Source organism: Coptis chinensis, chromosome 3 (genome assembly GCF_015680905.1).
Source record: "Coptis chinensis isolate HL-2020 chromosome 3, ASM1568090v1, whole genome shotgun sequence".
In the NCBI taxonomy this organism is placed as follows: domain Eukaryota; kingdom Viridiplantae; phylum Streptophyta; class Magnoliopsida; order Ranunculales; family Ranunculaceae; genus Coptis; species Coptis chinensis.
Genome location: NC_141458.1, coordinates 88,156,085 through 88,180,261, shown reverse-complemented (window position 1 = coordinate 88,180,261; position 24,177 = coordinate 88,156,085). Strand labels below are relative to the sequence as shown.

The following is a 24,177-nucleotide window of genomic DNA, read 5'->3' as shown; positions in this document are numbered from 1 at the left end:
GCACATAATTATTTGTATACATTCAAGGATTGCTAAATACTGATAGGCATTTAAGTCAGATACAATCATACATATAGGTGCGCACGTAAGTAAGATTTCAATGATTGCAACATACAGATAGGATAGTTCCATAATGAACCTTGTAGTAAAAAAGATGGTATATGATAAACGATATTTTATTCGAACGTTTATTTGGTTTTCAGTTACTTATTTTCTTAAGTCCGAGGTCCACAGTCCAAAGTCCGAAGTCCAAAGACCCAAGTCCAAAGTCCAAATTCCAACGTCCGTATAGTCGTACGTTTTAGTCAAGTTACCTTACTCACGTGGGATTGGTAGGATAGGTCGAGTAAGGGATCGTCCAAACCTTAGGGCTCGGATAGGTTCACAACTGGAATTACAACTTTTAGTGAGTAGGATTTTTAGGTTTCTTTTTAGTTGGTTTTAATTAAATTAACGGTAATGTAAATTACTACGGCGATTAAATGTAGGTAAACAAAATTAGAGAAACAGGGAGAGAGTTAATCATGCTCATGCAAGAATCATTTTTCAACAGTTTTTATTACCAAATCACTACATCTCTAGTTCGTCTCGTTTCGGAGACGACGTCGAGTATTGATCCCTAGTGCATGCCCACATCTCTAGGTCACATTTCACTAGCATAAGGAGTTTCAATAATACCTCATCTCTGGTATATTATTTCAGCTCCTGGCTCGATTTCACATCAGCTGGATGAATTGGAGAGTCATCGACACCGTAGAGAGTCGCGAGATGTCTGGAGCATCATCGGCCATCCAACTTTGTACAGTCTCAATCATTTTGGGACCGGATGTTAATTCTATGCCTAATTCCTAAGTAGTGATTCTAGAATATTAACGAGTCAATCCGGATTTTCACACGAGCAGCATAACCCTCCCCACGGGGATTTGCTCATCATCATAGAAGGAATAATAAAACTTGCACGTATACATTAAGTAAATAAATGCGGGACGTAAATTAAACTAGAAAAGAAATGAATGTTATTAAAGGGTAAAATAACTTACGATTTTAAAGGCTGGCGAAATGGAAATGGCGGAATGTAAGTCTTGAAGAAAAAAAACTAAAGCGTAGCTAAAGCATTAATATCTTTGAAGGCCTTCTAATGAAGGCGACCCCTTCATATATATATAGCTGATACAAAGAGTGATCCGTGAATATTTAAGATTTTGTTTTTATGCTAATTGAATGGTTCAAACAAAACTTTGTTTTCAACCGCTTTTAATTTTTGTCCTTTTCTTTGATTTAAGGTTTTGTTTTAGCTTATGTCAATTAAACCACCTTTGCATTCAAACAAACCACCCGGGTTGAATGCGTATTCTCTCTTGCCAGGTGGTATCAATTTGAAACCATCCTTTGCCACCTGCCTATGCTGACTCATCATGCCTTCTGGGCCCGCAGAGTGTGTCCAGTGGCGGCGCCGATTTTGGCATTTTTACGACTTTTTGTCCTTGCGCAGAGTTCGTCGCCCGGGTCGCTATGGCAGCTTCACTAGCCAACGTCGGCACCTAGATTTATCCGATTTGAGCTTCGGAAGTTTCCTGCTTCTTTATATGTGGGCCGCTTACGCCGGGTTTTGTTCTTTTGGAAACTTCGCTCTAGTCGGGGCTTTGTTGGGCTTCACGGGGGATTGAGTGGGAATTCCAAATATTCCCAGATTCTCAGATTGGCGCCTTCACTAGCCAACGTCGGCATCTAGATTTATCCGATTTGAGCTTCGAAGTTTGTTTGCTTTTTTATATGTGGGCCCGTTCCGCGACCGGTTCCCGTTTTTTGGAAACTTTGGCTTTAGTCGGGCTTTGTTGGGCTTCAATGGGGTCGAGTGGGAAACTTCAATTATTCCCCGTATTCCCGTGCCTTCATGCATGTTTTATCACTATATTTATTTTAACTCTTGAATCCTCGCGCAAAAGTACGAAAAATATAATTATTACATTATTATTAAACACATAATCGACCAAAAATGCTATGTCTCTGGGTTTAATATTACAGTTTTGGGTGCTTATCACACCACCCCCAAACAAAGACTTTGCTTGTCCTCAAGCAAAGAAGAGACATTAAAACGCGATAAGTGGTCAAAAATGTGTTGTCTCTAAGCTAAATCTCATTTCATAGCAGAGAGTGCCAGTTGCATCAGACCGTATGCAACAAGGCCTTGAACCACTAGGAATTCCCTAGTGGACGAAGTTATAGCCTCGTGAGAGTTTTCCGAGAAGATACTCACAAACTTCATTTATACTACAACGACTTCAAGAACAAAGGCTTGTTTCCTTAATTAATCTCGGTGTATCTAGACATCTCACTAGCAAGGGAAACAAGGATTTTATTCTTTCAAATTCAAGTTAATATACATACAATAATCGAAACATCTACGTATGAGCATGTATGCAAAGTGATCTAATAATGAAATGTATGAGCGGGGGACCTTTTCGATCCTTTGGATAAATATCCTAAGTAGGTTCTCACGGTATGTGTCGAAACACAATTTCTCTTTATTTTTCCACTCAAGCTTTGCTATCTCCAAAGGTGCGGTGGGCACACGTTTCCTCACATACTCAATGACAATTAGAGGAGCCGAGGTCGAAAAGTCACAACTACTACTTATTATCATACTATCCTATTCCTAATTGAGCTAGAGGTCTTTTATTAGGTGTTATAGGGCTTAGGTGGTAGTGTAAAAAAAAACCGGAATGGAAAATTCAAAAATGATAAGTATAAGAGAATAAGGTCTTCGAGATATTTATACTAGAGAAATCTTTTTTTTTTTTTTTTTTTTTTTTTTTTTTTTTTAACATGGTTTCCATACTTGGATTTTTCAAGCTTTTGTATTCCCTTTTGATTTGATCTTTGGGGGGAATTCTAACCTTGATATTTCTTTTGATTTTTGGAAACATATTTCTATTTTCTTTTTCTTTTGAAACAGGTAACTGATTTTGATTTGTGACAAGGTTTTTCTTTCATTTTTCTCAAGACTTCATCCTATTTCTCATACTCATCATCTAGGTAGGCTTATTTATTTGTGGTTACTAGATGGGTAATATATATATATATATATATATATATATATATATATATTTATATTTATATTTTATTTTTTTTTTTTTTTTTTTTTTTAGAAATGATTAATGAAAGGTTTAATGAAAGGTTAAGCGTAATTTTATTTTATTTTATTTATTTTTTTTTATTTATTTTTATTTTTATTTTTTTTTATTTTTTTTTTTTTTTTACAGGTGCGAATTTTTGGCTATATCGATCCAAAGAAGGCCTAAATTCTCGCCTAGGATTTGGGTAGTGATCACTTAAGTAGACGTGTGAACTTCTTTATTCGGAAGAACTACTCCTCTGTGTCATTACTCATATATCATACATTTTGAGGCTTTTGGTTAGATTCTTACAGGATATGGAAATTAAGTTGTCTAACTGTGGGTCCCAGAAACTTACTGCTGTGTACATTTAATGATAGTCAATGCATGAATGCTCATGAAAAGATGTAAAAACTATTGCATAATGATAAATTAAGTTTCTAAGAACAAGTCCTAATTTTGATGCTAGGGTGAGATTTCTAAATATTTTTCATCATAGAAAGAAAAAACGAGAATTTTTCACTAAATACGCTTTATTTAGACATTAAGTAACTATATACAACTATGCATGCCTAATTTTTGCAAAAGGTTCTCACCACCCCCAAAACAAATGGACACCGTGTCCTCAAAGTGTTAAGAGGAAGAAAGAGTTTACCCGGAGGCTTGAGCAAAAATATAGTGACATCTTCTATAGAAATTTATTGTAACACACTATATATTATACATCATAAAAGTAGAAGCACAATCGTTAGAGTAGCACACACCGTTAGGTTATTTATTTATTTCACATCAAAACCTAAAACAAATATATACATGCATTAACTCACATTGCCCCATCCTTGAACCGGGGATAGTCCCTCCTTGCCTCGTCCCCTAGAAATGACATTCCTTCGCGATCCCACCAATCTATCATAGCTTTCCGGACTTCACTCCACTTCCTCTTCTTTGCATTGTCTAGATGAGCTATCATTTTATCATCATCGGGAAAGAACGAACTTTCTTAAGATACCTTGCGGCGTGTCCATGTCCCAAATCGCAAAAGAACTAATTATTTTGTTTGTTGGACACATAGAGTCGACCTTTACCCAAATCCGAAAAGCGTGGTCGCAAACTCGTGGAAGTATGTCCTCACTATCCCGCATGCTTTAATCGCGGGGTGATATAGTGTTGCCGAAAAGACCGAGCCTTCTTAAGATTCTCAATTACTAGTTCTGTAATGTCGAAGGTGGTATGTTGCTGGGCCAATACATGGAATGTCTTACATGCTGACTTTGATGCAGTGGAAAAATGCCAATCCCCCATGATGTTCAGAAGAATAAATAATATGGCAGTTCCAACATTCATGGTCATACTGGCTAGTGGAATAGTGAATTCCGGCCATCGGCCAGCTTCGGCACGTTCTTTGACGTGGGCAAGGCCATCGCCATACCGGGCAGCAAAATCTTCCCTAGAATATTCATTAAGGGCTATGGCTCTATCATGTATTGAATGGGGAGATCTGGCTGAAGAGGAGGAAGGTCTAGAGCCATAGCCACTGTTGGCTCATAAAAAGCATGTCGGGTGTTACCAATACGTAGTGTAAACCCATTCAAAGGGAAACCCTGGACAGCTGGTAGATCTTCCATGTTATCATAAAAATAAACTGCCAAACCTGGGGAGTATGTCTGCTCCGGGTGTAGAATGAGAGAGTTCCAACCAACTTGAGTGATGTAGTCTCTGAAAAGATGTCCATATGCCGGAGAATTCAGCAATGAATGGAAAGATTGTTCTGGAATCATCTTTGGAGCTTCTATTGTGTGAAAAAATGTGACCTGTTTAGACAAGGATAAACAAATATTAGAGTATGATGAGAATAATTAAGTAAAAACAAATTACCATACGAAAATTAAAAAAATAAAAAGAAAATGATAAATAATATAAAATTGCAAAATTTAAATGGTTTCATTGGCCCAAGTAACGGCGAGGATCCTTTTGTGGGAGGGATCCGTTTATAAGATTTTCTATGCCGTCAATCCTTGCAAATGTTTCAAGGCAACATTTTGCTTTCTCGTCCGTAAATCTCGGCGGGTTCTCCATTATGAGAGTGTGATTTGCCAAGAATTGGTTGTGGTCGCGCAAGAATTGTGCTTGTTCCTCTTCGCTTTATTGTCCGCAGTCCCGAAATTCAAGAAGGTGGGTGATAATAATGTTCGACGCTTTGAATAATGTCATCAGTCCTTGTTGAATTAAGCCGAAGCCCTTCCATGGGATTAAATACGCCAGATAATGCATTTTCATGAAAGATGTTGTCGGTGGAACAATCTTCGTTGGTTCCTCGCGACCGACATGGTTCTTTTGCAACGCCGGGTTCCGTAATCCGTTCCTACATACCGAAAGTGAATGGTAAGAATGTTAGCCGCTCAAGAGGTGTGTGAGGAGAAGTACTAGAAAAACCCAATGTTTCATGATAAGTGTCACAATGGTTGGTAAAGGGGCTGCCTTTTTTTCCCGCACGCGCGATCGCGATTCCGCAGAAATTTAATAATGCAAAAATCATTGCAGTTAGTCCGCAACACCCGCAGAGTAAATGGAGGAGGGGTTTGGTTATTTCGAAGTCTTGACGTGCCGATGACATTATGAGCTACCCATTGATCACGATAATTGGTTCTTTTGCAAAGATTGCCGATAAACAATACGGTTTTTCGGTTGTATTCGCCGTGAAGGATAGTTGCAAACATCGATGCCGGATATTATCGAAAAGGTGAATCCCGGAAGGTGTACTCCTTGGTTTGTAATAGGAATTTGAAGTACCTCGTAGATGATTTCCATAATCAATTCATGCTCGTGATTCGTTAGCACGGACAAAGAATTGTCCGCTTTGGAAATAACCGCTTTTATAAAATAACAAGACCAATTCTCTAGAATAAAATGTTTGCTTATGGTGTAAAAAGAGGGTACCATCCTCGACGTAATATTTCAAAGTCAAAAAAAAAGGATGAAAAGACCATTTTGGAAATTTTCCATAAAATTTTGCTCGTGCAATCTAAACTTCTAGTGAGGGCCATTAAAGATGGAGTGGTGAAAAATTATTTTGGAAAAAGGGAAGTTAAATTTTGAGGTGTCTATCCTTGTTATAAATAGGCACCCATCCGAAAGTGTAAAAGATACGCTTCGAGGTGTCACAGGTAGTTAGGCCACGTGTATCTTCTAAGATATGCAAAAGTGGGTGTAGTGTGGATGAGAAGATTGGGGCATGTGACAAGGAGTGCCCCTTTTTTTTTTTTTTTAGAAAACGTAAGTAGAAAGACAAGGAAACTGTAGATATATGATTACAATAAGATGTAAGAACGCATAAACGGTATGGAAACACAACATAATGATAATGATGACTTAAATACAAACCTAAATGTTAGATAGAACTATATGCCACATGAACAACATGACTATAATAAAACAACCGAGCATGAAGACTTGAGTAGCATATTCAATCTGCTGCTGCTCAAACTTTTCTAGTGCATCCATGAATCTTGAGCTTGGAGTGATCCAAAAACGGTTTTTAGAATAAGAAGTGTAGAGGGAAGAATATGAAATGAGTGAATATGGAGGAAGAGTTGAACTTATTTATAGAAAGAAAATTGTCGTTTTCTGACCGTTTTCTAGATGTGGTCATGACCGTTTTTAGATGTGGTTCATGACCGTTTTCTGACCGTTTTCTAGATGCGTTTTCATTATCGGTTTCTGAACGTGTTACTTACGTTAAAGTTTGTTGTTTAAGTATGACATGTGAAATATATTTATATATATGTATATAATTTATTATTACCAATATACGTTCCTACCTATATACTATAATATTAGATATAGCTAATATATCAAGATGGAAATATTTAGGAACCATCTACTATTAAGCTAGAAAATGCAAACACGTAAATAAAATATCATATATAAATATTATACAAGACCGAAAAAATAAATCTAGCTACCGATGATCCTCCGTGTCAGAGCGTATCCCTCGGGCCGCAGAAGAAGAACCGTGAGTCCCGCGACGACGCGGCAAGACGAGCTCCCCGCGGAGGCTAACCGCTCCCGGATATCACCAAGAGTATCCATCACCGAGCCTGAATCGATGCCGGCTTTGCCATGAACATTCGCTGAAAATGGTTCCGCGAAAAAGCATATTGTCCTGAAATGCGCCATGGAGGCTCTCATTTCCTCACTGAAATTCGCCATGTCTTTATCGGCCATCGACTTCGGGCGAAAGTGGTCATATCTTTCCTTAACTCGCCCAAGGTACGCCTCATCGATACCGGGCGAAAGTGTACATGTCTCTCGCACCAATCGCTCACAAAGACGATGGCCTCTATGGGTTGGGTGATCTTACTCATGGCAGTCTCATCAAAGTATGGTGGGTGAGAGGATCCTACGCTAGCGTGCTCGGCAGCCCTAGGTGCTGTGGGTTCCCAAGGGTCTTGTATGCATTTCTTAAAGACCAGCATATTCTCATATTGTGGTATAGGGAGTAGTGGGGTGGCAGACAGAAATCCCAGATTAATCATGACTTGCGTTACAAGAACGCAAGGGCAAGGGGGTGACCTAAAGAGTGGCATGTGTGATAATATCAAAAAGAAAGGTAACGATGCGGTTACCCTTTCGCCCCCGGAGGATCCGTGAGAAGGTAGAGGAAGGTCTTGTTGATGTCGGAAGGCTTCGAGGTGCCAATGACGCTCACCCCACCATTGAGTCATCAAGTAGCTGGTTCCGTCGCGACCGAAATACCGATACGCCGCGATTTCCGCCGATGTTGTACTCTCTCTCGATTAATGGTCGAAAGCATTAGGTCGTAGTCCGCGGGTACATGGACTGCCGCCGAAGTTAGTACGGGTCGCACCAGTGGAATGCCCGTGATCCCGAGAGCAACACCGGTGTGACTTCGTGGCGCACACCCTCGACGGTGACCCAAAAATGGTCGCCATTAAAGCTTCCATTGTCATAGAATTTCATCACCAAATCCTTAGAATAAAGCCCTCCATTGGCATATAACAAACTCTCCCATCCTCTAGAGTGAATTTCGTGATCAAAGAATGGAGCAAACATCCCGTTTTCAAACAAATTCCCAAATTTTTTTTTTCAACACAAATTCGCTTGTTTCCGGCCATTGCTGGTCGTAGAGAGAGGATGGCTATTGATTACTGATGAGAGGGAGAATTGTGATGATCTGACATAAGGAAATCTTGATCGGAGCTATGAGGGTCTCGCGCGAGACCTGGTTTTAGTGTGGGCCTGTCTCGTGCGAGACTAATTCGAGAGGGGGCAAGATCCGGTTTTTTAGGAAGACGAATCGTGTATTTGTGACGCGTGTTATCGGGTTTTTTGGGTTTAAATGGACCGAGAAATCGATATTTTGGTTGGGCTAAAAATTTTCTCGAAGCCCAAATCAAGCCTAAAGCCTGATTTAAACCTAAAAATCTAAATGCGTACCCATGACTCGTTTGGACTCCGAATTAGACGAATGAGATATCGAAATGATCGGCACGAAAAATTCTATCCAATTGTATGAGTCATTCTTGAAAGTCACAATTTTTTTTTTTACTAGAAAAGGAGAGTGTAAAGGTTTTATTTACATACAAGGGAGATATACGTGAAAAACACTGGATGTCCAGGGGAGTCACCATTTTAAATCATAGACAACTGTCATGTTGGCTCTGGGGCGAACCCAATCCAGCCAAACTGTGGCTTCACCTCTATGTATTATGAGGTTAGGGGCAGGACGGTACTATCCTGGACCGTGCGCGCTACGGTCTAATAAAATTGCCCTTATTACATACGGCTATCCTCAAACCGCCCCAAGGGACTCAAAGTAACCAATTCTAGGGTTGGTCTGGTGAAATCCATTGCCCGTTTGTGTTCCAAGTATGCAACATCTGAGGTTTGACACGAATCCCATGTGCAAAACTTAATGCAAAGGGAAAATGCAACAATATAAACATATTTACAAGGTGAGTCTTTTAACGTCAGATCCTCAAGACGAATCGAGTCTTTTAACGTCCGATTCTTAAGGCGAATCCCAACCTGTGGGAGAAACGGCGCGGCGAATTTAAGATTATCCCCGCGGTGGTGTTAGACAAAAGTATACCTTAAAACGGCTAGTATCGGATAGGAAGTCCGGGCTAGACGACAGGAAGGGTATTTGGCAATGCATACACCAGCCCATCTTTCGCAAGACGCCGCTTACGAGCAAAAAGAACTACGACCATTTCCTATTCGTGATGAGTGAGACTTACACCAAAATGATTAGTTGAAGTTCGCGAGGTAGAGAGTAGAAAAAGGGAAGAGAAGGAAGGAGGTGAAGTTTTAGGTACCCATCGCTTACGAAAAGCACGCTTTGCTTCGTGTTTGCGTAAGACATTTATACTCGATCGCCTCTTTAAAAGAGTTTTCGTGGACTAAGGTTCCAACGCTTTGCAACCACACACTTCAAAAGAACTTTGGAGATCATAAGATAGAAGATGGCCCGGCTACCAAAATGGCGCACTTCTATAGAAACAAGATTGAGTACGCCAAACGAAACATCTAGTCCGGTATATAATCGGATTCGAAGAAGAGTCCGCTCAACATCCGGTGAGCGTAATTAATTGGTAATGTTTTAGGCGCTGTCCATTGACTTGAAATTCGCTGTTATCATTTGATTAAGCAAAGAGATTGCCCCATAATGTTTCATAGCCGACAATGATGAAAGGACCGCACCATCGTGTTTTCAATTTACCAGAAAGATGTGTAACTGAGTTGTACAAGAAAACTTTTTGGGCCAATTTTGAAATCCTTACGCAAAATGTGCTTGTCGCACTCTTTTCATATTAGCTTTGTAGGATTTTGAGAGATCATAAGCATCAATCCGAATCTCCTCCACCATTTAATTGCAGTTTTCGCCTCACCGCCTCGATGATATTGTAATTGAGGCTTTTGATGGCCCAAAAGGCACGATGCTCAAGTTCAACCGGCAGATGACAAGGTTTTCCAAAACAATGCGTAAGGAGACATCCCTATAGGTGTCTTAAATGTCGCTCGGGGATGCCCACAAGGCATCCGATAAGCGAAAGAGACCAAATCCTTCCTTGAGGGGTTGACAGCTTTCTCCGTAATAAACTTTATCTCTCCGTTGAGACTTCCACTTGGCCACTTGTTTGTGGGTGGTATGGAGTAGCAATCTTGTGAGTAACTCCATATTTCTTCATTAAAACCCAAAAATTTTGTTACAAAATGTGTACCCCATCATCGATGATAGCTTTGGGGACACCAAAACGGGAGAAAATATTTTCTTTTACAAATCTCACGACAGTCTTATGGTCATTTGAGCGACATGCGAGTGCCTCAATCCATTTGGACACATAGTCTACAGTGACTAAAATGTATAGAAAACCTTGAGAAATAGGGAAGGGTCCCATAAAATCAATGCCCCAAACATAAAAAATTTCCACAATTAAGATAGGATTTAGGGGCATCATATTTCGTTTGGTAATTCGACCTAGGTGTTGACAACGAATGCAAGCTACGCAATGTTCGTGGTGCATCGCGAAAAAGGGTAGGCCAAGAAAAACCACATTGTAACACCTTTGGCCGCAGTTTTCTTTCCACCGAAATGACCTCCTACAAGATTGTTCATGGCAAAAGGATAATACGTCGGTGTTGTTCTCACGGAATGCAAATGACGAATGAGTTGGTCGAACAATACTTAAAGAGGTAGGGTTCATCCCATAAATAATATTTTACAAATGGATAAGAACTTTTATGATCGACGCGACCAAAAGGAGGGACTTCCTCAAGAATCTAGGTAGTTAACGATATCCGCATTCATGGAGATGAGAAAAATAGAGTACAAGTATTCGTCCCCTCAGGAAGGAATCACCGATAGCTTCGTAATCACTATCGATGTCACCAACCAGCCTTGATAAATGGTCGGCTACGACATTTTCGGTTCCTTTCTTGTCTTTGATTTCCGTGGTGAATTCTTGTAAGAGAAGGATCCAAATGAAACAATCGTTGTTTTGCGACCTTTTTTCGCGAAAGTAAGTACCGAATTGCGGCATGGTCAAGATATACGATGGTCGATGTTCCAACTAGGTAGGAGCCAAACTTATCCAAAGCATAGACAACAGCTAGAACTCTTTCTCAGCCAGTGGTATAATTACGCTGAAAGCCGTTAAGAGTTTTACTAGCGTAGTAAATGACAACGGGTTTGTCGTCACGCCGCTGGCTTAGCACGGCACCAATAGCAAAGTCGCTAGCATCACACATCGCTTCGAATGGTTGAGACCAATCGTGGGGTTGAATGATAGAGCGTAGTCGAGCGGTTTTAGAGTATCAAAAGCTTGTTTGCAATTGAAATTGAAGTCCAATATCGCATCCTTAAGTAGGAGATTGGTTAAGGTCGAAAGCAACTTTAGAAAAATCCTGAATGAATCTCCTCAGAAAACCCAAATGGGCCTAAAAGGCACGGATATCACGAACCGCATGGGGAAAGGTAGCGAAGAAATTTTAACAATTTTAGCTTTATCGACCTCTATCCCGCCTTTTGAAACAATATGACCTAGAACAAGTCCTTTGGTAACCATGAAATGACACTTCTCCCAATTGAGTACTAGATTTTTCTTCGCAACGCTGCTAATACTTTAGAAAGGTTGATAAACAAATGTTAAAGGAATTTCCATAAATGGAAAAGTCGCCCATGAAGACTTCCATATAACGCTCCACCATATCACTAAAAATGTGAAGCATGCAAAGCGTTGAAAGTGCCCGGGCATTACAAAGACCAAAAGGCATTCGCCTGTATGCAAAGGTTCCAAAGGGACATGTGAAAGTTGTCTTTTCTTTATCGGCGGATCGATGACAATTTGGAAGTATCCGAATAGCCATCAAGAAAACAGTAGTAAGCATGACCGCTAAACGCTCTAGCATCCGGTCAATAAATGGGAGAGGAAGTGATCTTTACGGTTCGCATTAAGTTTGGCGATAGTCATTGCAAATTCTCCATTTCAAAGGAATGCGAGTGGAGATGCACTCACCATTTTCATTTTGTACAAACTTGAATGCCGGACTTTTTGAACAACATGGACAGGACTAACCCACCACTATCCGAGATAGGGTATATGATACCCGCGATCAAGTAAACGTAAAACTTCCTCTCTCACTACTTCCTTCATGGCGGGGTTAAGGCAGCGCTGTGGTTCTCGCGATGTCTTTGTGCCGCCATCAAGATGTATAATGTGTGCATGCATATGCTAGGGTCTATCCCCTTGATATCATCTAAGGACCATCCGAGAAATGAGCGCGTGTTCACGAATGACATGAATCAAACGCGGTCTCTTCGTCAGTAGTCAAGTGAGCAGAAATTATTATAGGGTGACTACCATCGGATCGAGATGCACGCATTTCAAATCGGGGGTAGAGGTTTTAAACCGAGTTGGGGGGATTGGGGATCAAGGATTCATGAGGATCATCTCTTCAATGGAAAAGAGCTTAATCCGGTTTTTCTCAATTAGTTTGCACCAAGCATTAGGGTCAATAGTGGTACCGACTCTAATAATGCATGGACATCCCTTTATGTACGAAGTCATCGCCAAACTCGGGATTATCAAAAGAAAGAAATTGGTGTATCTTGTCCGGGGAAAAGAGTTTGTGAAATAATCATGTTCCGCACTATCAACCAAGCTAATCTCGCCCTCCATTATAGGATCGGAAACCGTTTCATTAATTTGAACACGCTGAGTTCGACGAAAGGTTCCCGAAAAGACAATGTCATTGAACCGCCCCGACAATTTATGAGAGCGCTGGCAGTTGCAAAGGAAAGGACGCCCCAAGATGATAGGGATGGAGTCACAGGCTACTTCAAGATCTAGAATGACAAAGTCAACCGGGTAGTAAAAATCTTGACCTTTACTATAACGCTTCTACTATGCCTTTTGGGTACTTGATGGAGCCGATCCGCGAAGTTGCAGAGTCATATTAGTAGGTTTCAATTCATTAAGACCTAACCGCTAAAATAAGTAGTAGGGAAGTAGGTTAACACCGCACCTAGGTCTAAAAGTGCAAGAATGGGGATACTTTGTCGCCCAACGCATGGTACAAATAATCGACTGGTCTTGTACTTTTACCACACCATTGGTAGTGGTAATCGAGGAAACCGCCAGTGAGGAACGCTTTGTCGAGGTACATTCAGACGCCATTTGGTGGTGCACATGTCCTTCAAAAACTTGGCATGCTTGGGGCAAATGCTTTAGCGATCTAGGAAAGGTTAGTTTATGGTCAAATTTTTGAAGGTTTCACGGATCTCATCAAAATGTTCGCCATGTTTGTTCTTTACCAAACGGGCAGGAACGGAGCTTTTGACGGAATCGCGATAAGGATCGCTGGTATCTTTTCCTAGGGACGAGGTGTAGATTTTGAAGGTACAACTTCGCTCGCTATAGGTCGAGGTAGGTAGGTTGGAAGGACGTCGGTCCGTGACTTCCGGCGATTCCTCGTCCCGCATAATGATATTTATTGTCGATGGTTCGCCGTAACGAAGAGTGGTGATGGCATTTACCCCACCCTCGGCTTGGATTACTAGGTCCCGTGCATTGTTGAGTTCAAAGGCAGTGTTTGTAGGCTTAGGGTTTGAACTACTTGGCCAGGGAACACGCCTTTGACTTTTATCCCGAAAGCTAACAACAAGAGACCGGCTGGATAGAAGCTAGGATTTGATTCTCGCTGATTCATGTATGTCGTGAAAGTTTCACCGCTTTATCTACCGTGGATTGTACCAAAGGAGCAGCAGAACTAGTTCACGGTTATTATTCACGGGTTGATTTTGGTAGCCATATCCTTGGTTAGTGGGAACAAGGTTGCGGTTGTTTTGGTACCCCATATTTGCGCTTGTTGGGAAAAATTACTTTGCCCTTTGCTGAAATTGTGGAGGATTTCCTTGACGATAGGAATTGTAGTTTCGCGGGTGGTCGTGACAGAACGCTTGTTGCCACCGAAAGAGCTTGTTGTTGACAGCGGTGCCCAAGCTAAATTCGGATGTTGTCGCCAAGGTGCATTAGGGATGTTGAAAGCACAAGCCTCTTCGAAGGTTGGGGAGGACACTCGTGATACCAAAGGACAATAAGAATCGGCGATGCTCGGGGACTTAAGCAAAGAGGGCATGGGGAAGCCGTTGGCAGCCATGACCTGTTTGGGTTTTGTTCATTTACTTGTATCGAAAAGAGCATCGACCTTTTGTTTAGGGACTCGATTAGAGTTTTAATTCGATTGGGTTTGACCTCGAACATAGACGTAACTTTGGTAGGAGTGTCTTTAGAAGATCTAGAAGAATCGCTGTTTCCCCAACGGGTGCTTCGTGAGGCCCTGCTTCTCAAGAAAAGTGTATGCTTCAAGAGCCCTTGTCCATCCAACAAAACAACCGCCATGATATCTAATGTTTCCTTTTGATGGTCGAGAGACCATTAAAGAATGAACGGACTAATACAAATGTGTTGAAGTTGATGATGGGGACATTCGAGAAGTAGATCAAGAATCGATCCACGCCCGAAAAGATTCCCCGGGTGCCGGGCGAAAGAATTGAATCTTTGAAGCATTTCTGTAGTTTTCCTCGAAAGTATAGAACTTTATCATGAATGCTTGAACAAGTTTGGCCCATGTGTCAATGGATTGCGGCGCTTGTCCGGCGAGCCAAACTGAAGCTTTATCAGCTAAGGTGAAGGGAAACAACCTAAGCAAGACTTGTTCGTTGGTAACGGTCGGATGGCGGAAAGTGGTGACTACTTGTTGCATCCGACGAAGATGATTGTACGGTTTTTCATGGTCTAAACCATGGTAAACAGGTAACAAACCAAAAATGTTTGGCGGAATACGAAAATCACCTACAATCGCATCGAGTTTAATGCAGGAAGCAGGTCCTTCCTGTAAGGCAGTATAGAAATCCGAAAGGGGTTTCTCGACTGTGAGATTTTCTTCAGCCATAATTAAAGGAGATAATGGAAACGGAGATGTTTGACGAGGTTGATTTACGGAAGAGGAACTATGCCTAGGAGATAACATAAATAGTTGTTTCTTGTATTTCGACGATGATATGTAAGTTCTAATTCCTTATGTTTGCCAGACCGTAGTCTCATACAAATATAAATTTTAATTTAGTGCTCATAAGGAACGAATAATGACTGGAGGTTTTAGAAGTTAGGAAGGAGGGAGTTGAAGCACGTCTTCCTCGAAATGCAAGCTAAACTCGAAAGCAAGGAAGCTAGGATAACGCGGTGAATATTCCAAAGAGCCAGTGTCACCCGAGAGAATCGAGGGAGGTTGTTCGTGGCTAGCACGCTCCTTAATTAGGCAACCTCAATTTTTTTCCCAAGTTTCCTAGGCAATCGATGGAATAGGATGATGATTTATGATGGTGTATTATGCGGGTGTTATTAAGATGATTTAGATGAAATTTTTAATTACTATGATTTTTTTTTTTTTTTTTTTTTTTTTTTATTTTTTTTAGTTTTTTATTTTTTTAATTTACGTAATTAGTGTATTATGGAGCCGTGATTACGAAATATGCAATTAAAAACGATAGATGCCAAAATAGAAACTAACTAACATATACTAGTTTACGCAGAAAGTCTACCCATGCAAATCTATATTACTTATACGTGCAACTATTTGTAAGTTATATGTGAGCTAGGGGGATGTCGAGAACGAACTCATGCAATTGAATACCGTGTACGTGAATTGATGTAACATACACATACAAAAATATTCTAAGCAGGTGGTTTGACGCTACGCATATATCAAAATATATTCGAATCATATTAATTGTGTTACGTGAATATGTGATGACGAACCACCTTTACATGCACAGAGTTCTCATGCCAACATACAAATATACGAGGTAAAACAGGTTATAGCAAATAATATCCTCGACAAAGTTTGAGGAGTTTAAGAGTTTGAAACCTGGCGTCCCGCGATTCCTCGTATAGCGATCGACTACTCCCGAGCTTATGTTTACTAGTAAAATAGGACCAAAGAGCCCAAAAGAGTACTGAAAAGGAAAGTGGCCTATACTAAAACCGAGTGTTGATACTCCAAAGTTAGTCTCAGCGGTTACTAATTCATCTCGTCCGAGACTCTTTTGTCTGTTCAGTACTTCAAATTCCTACGGAGTACTTAGACTGTGCTAATGAAAATAAACAAACTTGGTTCACAGATATTTGTTAGTAGAAAAAGTTGAGGTAAACTATTCCGTAACTCGTTAATATTGTAACAGAAATGAAAATTAAAAAGATGAGGAGGTAAGGGAGGGGGTTTTTATGGATGTATTCCAGCTTATTACGCTAAGTCCGTCGAGTCCTTCCCCAGAAGGCGCCATTTGATAAACGCTTATTTTATTCAACGCTTATTTGGTTTTCGCCATTTATTTTCTTAAGTCCGAGGTCCACAAATTCAAAGTCCAAGTCCAAAGACCCAAGTCCAAAGTCCAAATTCCAACGTCCGTGATAGTCGACACGCTTTAGTCAAGTTACCTTACTCACGGGGATTGGTAGGATAGGTCGAGTAAGGGATCGCCCAAACCTTAGGGCTCGGATAGGTTCACAACCGAATTACAACTTTTAGTGAGTAGGATTTTTAGGTTTCTTTTTAGTTGGTTTTAATTAAATTAATCGGTAATGTAAATTACTACGGCGATTAAATGTAGGTAAACAAAATTAGAGAAACAGGAGAGAGTTAATCATACTCATGCAAGAATCATTTTTCAACAGCTTTTATTACCAAATCACTACATCTCTAGTTCGCCTCGCTTTTGAGACGACGCCGAAATTATTGATCCCTAGTGCATGCCCACATCTCTAGGTCGATTTCACTAGCATAAGGAGTTTCAATAATACCTCATCTCTCCGGTATATTATTTCAGCTCCCTCTCGATTTCACATCACCGGACGAATTGGAGAGTCAGCCCGACACTGCAGAAGTCGCTACAGACATTTTAGGTCGCTACCAGACCTGCCCCGAGCATCAGCCATCCAACTTTGTACAGCCTCACCATTTTGGGACCGGATGTTAATTCTATGCCTAATTTCTAAGTAGTGATTCTAGAATATTAACGAAGTCAATCCGATTTTCACACGAAAGCAAAGATAACCCTCTCCCCGAGGGGATTAGCTCATCATCATAGAAGGAATAATAAAACTTGTCAGATACATTAAGTAAATAAATGCGGACGAAATTAAACTAGAAAAGAAATGATCATATTAAGGGTAAAATAACTTACAAGATTTTTAAGCCAAATGAAATGGAAATGGCGAATGTAAGCATCGAAAAAAAAAACTAAAATTTTAAAAGCATTAATATGCTGAAGGCCTTCTAATGAAGGCGACCCCTTCATATATATAAGCTGATACAAGAGTGATCCGTGAATATTTAAGATTTTGTTTTTATGCTAATTGAATGGTTCGAAACAAAACTTTGTTTTCAACTGTTTTAATTTTTGTCCTTTTGCTGATTTAAGGTTTTGTTTTTAGCTTATGTCAATTCAAACCACCTAGTTTGAATTGGTACGTGTCTTCTCTCTTGCCAGGTGGTATCAATTTGAAACCATCCTTTGCCACCTGCCTATGCTGACTCATCATGCCTTCTGGGCCCGCAGAGTGTGTCCACTTAGTGTGTCTAGTGGCGGCGCCGATTTTGGCATTTTTACGACTTTTTGTCCTTGCGCAGAGTTTGTCGCCCGGGTCGCTATGGCAGCTTCACTAGCCAACGTCGGCACCTAGATTTATCCGATTTGAGCTTCCTGGTTTCCCGCTTCTTTATATGTGGGCCCGCTCGCGACCGGTTTTGTTCTTTTGGAAACTTCGCTCTAGTCGCTTTTGTTGGGCTTCACGGGATTGAGTGGGAATTCCAAATATTCCCAGATTCTCATTGGCAGCGCTTCACTAGCCAACGCTCGGTATCTAGATTTATCCGATTTGAGCTTCGAAGTTTGTCGCTTTTTATATGTGGGCCCGCTCCGCGACCGGGTTCTCGTTTCTTTTGGAAACTTTGGCTTTAGTCGGGTTGTTGGGCTTCACGGGGTTGAGTGGGAAACTTCAATTATTCCCCAGATTCCCGCATTTCGATGCATGTTTTATCACTATATTTATTTTAATCGCTGAATCCTCGCAAAAAGTACGAAAATATAATTATTACATGATTATTAAACACATAATCGACCAAAATGTTATGTCTCTCGGGGTTTAATATTACAGTTTTGGGTGCTTATCAGTATATAATTGTTAAACCAATAGCATTAGCGTAAGAGTGAATTCATAGGCCTCCAACATGCTTAATAATGCAATGGAAATATAGTAATTATACTTGGGCCATAAGATGATACAACTGGCTATAGAGAAACAGGCAACACTTTAAGAAAAACCAAAGAATATACTACCTCCAAAGAAATGTCATTGTTTTTAGAGTTCTTTCCAGCAAGATATGGCAACGGTTGAGGCTCCTTATGGGTTTTGTAACAATGAAAATGGTTGGTTACCTGTTTAGGAGCATCACAAGAAAAGGGTTCCAGAGCATCCAGTGTTACTATCCAAGGGGATATTGTTGTTCCTGAAAACATGTAAGAGCACAAAATATTCTATGGTCGTCAAAATTAATGAATAGAAATGCAGAACAGTAAACAGAAGAGCACAAATCCTTTATTAGAAACACAGAATAGTAAAACTTTGTAGCGACAATTTTGTAGTATAGTGAACTCAATGTGTTTAACGATTCATGGAAGTTTATGGCTTACCAAAGCTTTTTCCAAGGAAAGCCCCAAGAGGTACATATTCCCATGCCTGAATATCCCTAGCTGTTGATGAGAGAAATAGCTCTAGTTTTTTTTTTTTTAGATTTTAGCATCTAAAATGACACCTCCAAAGCTCAAAATCTAGATTCCAAGAAGGTCCAAAATATGGTATGGAACTTTCAACTGGATGAGCTTGCCCTCTATCAAAGAGAAATAAAAGATCAACTGAAGAATATTGATAAGAGCACAAAACTGTAGTTTTAACCCCTTGATAATATTAAATTTAGACCAATTATGTGTATAATAAATAAGAGTTAGTACTGTTTACATGCTTTTGTGTATTTCAGGTATTGGAGACCAACATATGAAGAAATATGTCACTTTTGCGAGATAAAGGAGCAAAGGTTGGTTGCTAAGAAGTTATATGATTAAAATCCAAGATTCAAGGAGAAAATGCCTTTTTAAAGCCTGGTCAAAGATGAAAAGTCAAAGTCAACGAGGGCAGAAATAGAGCAGAAAAATCAACAGAACTTCCGCAGGCCGTATTGTTGGACTCAGACCTCAGAATTGGGCCTCTTATATGTCAAAACGACCGGATCGGAAAGAGCTTTCTAATGGTTTAGGCCTTGATCGAATCAGAGGAGCAAAAGTGGACAAAAAGGCTATTACAGTAATTTTCAGCAGAGAAACCCTTTTTGGACTTAAGTAATTAGGTTTTCGGCTTGATTTAAGGGCCCAAAACATGGCTCCAAAGCCCATGCATGAAATTGTAAACCTAGCCCTCTCCTATATAAAGAGAACTAAGGCCAAACTCTTACTCTCACCTAGAAACTTAGTTATTATTTAGTTTAGACCTAGGTTTTAATTCATATAGGTCTTTCATTAGTTTTAAGTTAGTTGTTTATTCAATATTCAGTCTTTAATATAGTTTCAATTCTTAAACTCTAATCCATTAGATTAATAAAATCCAAGTTATTGTTCTTCATTATGTCTTCTACTTATTTCTCCATTAATGATAATCTAATGATTTCTAGCTAAATCTCCATTAGAGGGGTTTGATGAAGCTTGATGAAGACTTGATGTGTTAGTTAGGATTATTGCTTTTTAAGAGTTTCACTCTAGTAGGTTAGTTGATTCGCCATGAGAATGGGTTGAACTTCCTCACACGCTAATTATTACTTTGTAGGGATTGCCTTGAATAATTAGGGATCAACACTTAATCTTAATTGGTTAGGATTGCAATAATCTACACTAGCATATTAGGAATACATCAAATGTAATCAAATCCCCCTAATTCCTTCTCTATATTCACATCTTAGTATTTAATTGCCTTAGTATAAATTAGAACAGTTAAATTAGTTAAATTCCTATAAATTAGTTAAATTTCTATATTAGTATAATCATAATTCATTACTCTCATTATGTTTTGTTAGAATCGATTGAACTAGGAAGCTTACGTCTAAGAAACTAAGAGTGGAACGAATTCTCTACTCCACATATTTCACGATTACCAAGAGGAGATAACTTTGATCATCGAGTAATAAATAGCTTTAGTTTTACTTATTCATAGCATAAATAGTTAAGAGTAGGTAAAACTATTGTTTTACATTTTATCAAATATGATACACTAACATTCATCAAATTCAAAGATAGTCATAGTCTAACAAAATAGGTGGTTACCATATAAAAATTATTAAAAGTTGGAGGATCCAATCAATATGTAAATTATCAAAATGCAAAGTGAACTTTTCAATCCCACTAGATGTCAAAGTAAGGCTTGACTGGTGATTTAGGGCACTCCTACTACAGACCTACTTACAAGAATTAGCACCAAGTACTTAACTAGTTAATCTCCTCATCAATTGAAGCCTTTCCAATATGGTACAATAAGTTACTAAAAAAAAACCAGGGAGAATGAAGCAGAAAATGAGAACGAGAGTGAATATATATGATATGATGGTGATGATTGTTTTTAATCTTTTTATTTATCTCTTTATCTGATTTTGAAAGTGAAATGAATAAGCTTTTGCATTTTAGTTTTTGCCTATTAGATCTATCATTTACCGATTGAAAGACTTTTTATCAAAAACAAATTTGATATATATATAAACAATAAAAAAAAAATCGCAATGCAAAAAGGTTAATAACGATAAGAGAAGAAAGTATATCTGTAACTGCTGTAATTGTTACTCAAATAACAAATTCCAAGCTGTCATTCATAATCAATTTAGGTTAATCACCTTCATTGTTAAATGCAATGCTCCAAAAGATAAACCAGGAGAAAGAGGAAGGAACGACACTAGAAAAGACTAAAGGTAGGGGTTCATTGTTCACTTGAACGTAAAGCTCAATTGATAAACAACTAAATTGGAAACGAATTCGTAATCAAAAGGATTATTTGGTGGGTAATCGATCAAAACCTGCAATGACTCGGATACTTTATTCTTTCAACTTCAATGACTCAGATACTTTATACGTTATTGGGGTTTATTGCTCATTTTCAATTTGGCAGGTAATGACGACTTGGAGGAAATGAAGTTGACTTACTTTAGTAAAAGTGTCAAAAGGAAAGACACATCAGTGTTTATTTGAAGACACGTGCAATTCATAAAAAATATAATGGGCTTGATGCCCAAGTTAAAGTTAAAGACACAAACAATACTTGGGACCTTAGCCGAACAAAACAAATACTTTATTATAATTGGCAACTTGTATATATATATAATTGGCAACTTATTAATGAAGAAGGCCCTTATGAATTCATTACTCATCTAGGTGGCTTTACTTCAGACTCAGAATCTGAAGAAGGGAAAGAAGATTTCCTTTCCCAAGTTGATGAACATTAATATTTACACACTCAACTTGGCACTCCTGATCATCTTTGATCATATTGTCAGACATCATGGCAAATGATAAGGACCAGAAACAGAATCAGCATTATTTGGCTTTGGATTCTTATCCTTACAGCTGGAATCAAAACAAGTAATGTTTTGTCAAGCGGGACCCTTGAAGAAGACGTCCTACCTTTTGCTTTTCCCAAACGTCAAAAGTTGAATAGGATTTTTGCATTATAAGGATTCTTATCCTTTCAAGACAAGAGTAAAAGACAAGTATGCCTTGTCATGGTGGCCCAGTCAACTGTGACTACTTTAGCACACGTAGCCACTTCCTGTGCAAACTCCAAATTATATTTTTGAGATCCGACTAGTATAAAAGGGATACATCACCTTTGTTGAGGGACATCTTTCATTTTAGCTTTCAATTTTCTCTTTGTTTTGAGTGATAAGAGTGCTATCTTTTCTCCCCCCTGTAATATAATTCCAGAATATAAATAAAAGTTCAGTTTATATCAAGTGTTCTTGCTGCTGACTGATCTTTTCCACATTAATCATGTGTTTTACCTGATCTCTCTTTTTCTTTGGTATGAAGTTAGAATAATACACAAACTGAACTTCTAATCACATAGGGAAGCCTAATTAATTGACATAAATAAACTATATATGTAGAAAAATAATACTCATTCATATTGGATCCATACCATACGCATAGTAAACAAATGGTTAAGGTATACAATTCTTCTTATCTTCCTCAATATTGTTTACCTATATAGCAAAGAATTCAATTTAATCCAAATATCTATACTTATGGGTTTCATATATTTAATTATGTTTTCCTATATACAAAATTCTATTGCAGGGTCATGAAGTATGAAAATTACAACTTATGTAAAAATAAGTTGCTAAAGGAAATTCTAGAAGCAGTTCTTGATGTTCAACAAGATCCAGTGTACAACACAAAAAAAGAGAATGGACGATTCATCAGCAGTGTAACAGTACAAGTACCAAAAGACATATTCTTTAACAATGAAGACGTCGTAGTTAAAGAATTCTCTAGAAGCTCTGTATATTCTTTAGAAAAGGCACAAGATTCCACTGCTTTTAATGCAATAAAATTTATAAAAGATGAACGTGAAATAGAAATTGAAGACTTCAATTTCAAAGAACTGTTGAAGAAAAGAAAAGAAGTTATGCTAGATTGTATGATAAAAGACAAAGAAAACAAAGACAAGATCTTTGAGCTCAAGGAAATAATTAAAGAGATGAAGAAAAAGGAGAAAAACGCTGGAAAGATATTAGCAGCAAAGACGAGAAGAAGGATTTGAGAATAAAGAAAAGGAAATCATCACAATTAATACCGAGGTTTAACGCTTCTTATTTATGAAAGTTTGTCACTATTGAGTCATTCTTTAATTTTTAGTTTAAATTTATAATATTAGCTTAAATTTCATATGTGATTTATAACTATTTTAAGTGATAATCTATTCAAGTTTATATGCATTAATTTTATTTCTTATCACTGTACATTTCATAATTCTAGCAAATGACCTTTTAGAGATATTGGTCCATTCACCAATCTCACTACCTGCTTAATATTATAGAATATAAATGCTACATTTGTAGGAATACTTCCAAATGATCAGCCATTACAAATTTTGAGTGGACATAAAATTTCAATCAAAGGATTTTAAGCACTTTCCTAACTTGACTTTCTAGACCATTCGAAACATTCTCTTTTCCGATCCAACTACTTGAAGTTATATTTTGTTTGTTATCGAAAAAAATAGAAGTTATTTGTCGCCTTTGGAGTAGGTAGTTGTATCATATAGCTTTGTTTTGTTTGGTGACCTTCCAAAAGAAGTGAGTAAATGTAATCATTCTTTTAGCCAAGGTTTTGTGTACAAATGGCTTTTAAGAGCTATCCCCAGTCATCAAACCACGGAGAAAAGAATGACAAATATCTCTGAATAGAGAAATTGTTGTAGCCATGTATATTATAGACAAAAAGAAACTTGCCTTGCCACTTGCCAGTATGACATAATCTGCCACATTTTGCTGAGGTGGTGTTGAGTAAATATATGGATCGAGCAGCTGAAAGCCTGAAATGCAAGGTATATGGCATATACTATATACACTATTTTGAATTATATATTGTATAAGAGTTGATCATGAATACATACATTTTATTACTTATTACTGCGGACAAGGTTCACCACAAAATCTGAACTTACAGTGAAGACAGGGCCCGAACTACTAAGCCAATTTTTTCATCAGCTAGGCAATACATATATGATAAACTTCGAGGGCTATTACCTCATTTCAAACACTGCAACAAATTTAACCTCGAAACGAACCATTTTTCCATTAATAGTTACTTAAAAGGCTTAATGACCTCCACTCAAAAGCGAATTAAGTTCCTCCTAACTGTCGAAGCTAGCTTTACTGCCACTTC

General features: G+C 38.7%; 1 long non-coding RNA gene across 1 annotated transcript; it reads right to left on the bottom strand.

The window, feature by feature from the left end:
* Window positions 1-18,535: 18,535 nt before the first annotated feature.
* On the bottom strand, window positions 18,536-18,952 carry LOC147511437 (uncharacterized). The gene is made up of 3 exons (XR_015216995.1): window positions 18,892-18,952; window positions 18,637-18,707; window positions 18,536-18,600 (listed from the first exon to the last, which is right to left on the bottom strand). It is a non-coding gene; the product is annotated as an uncharacterized LOC147511437 (long non-coding RNA).
* Between the last annotated feature and the right edge of the window lie 5,225 nt (window positions 18,953-24,177).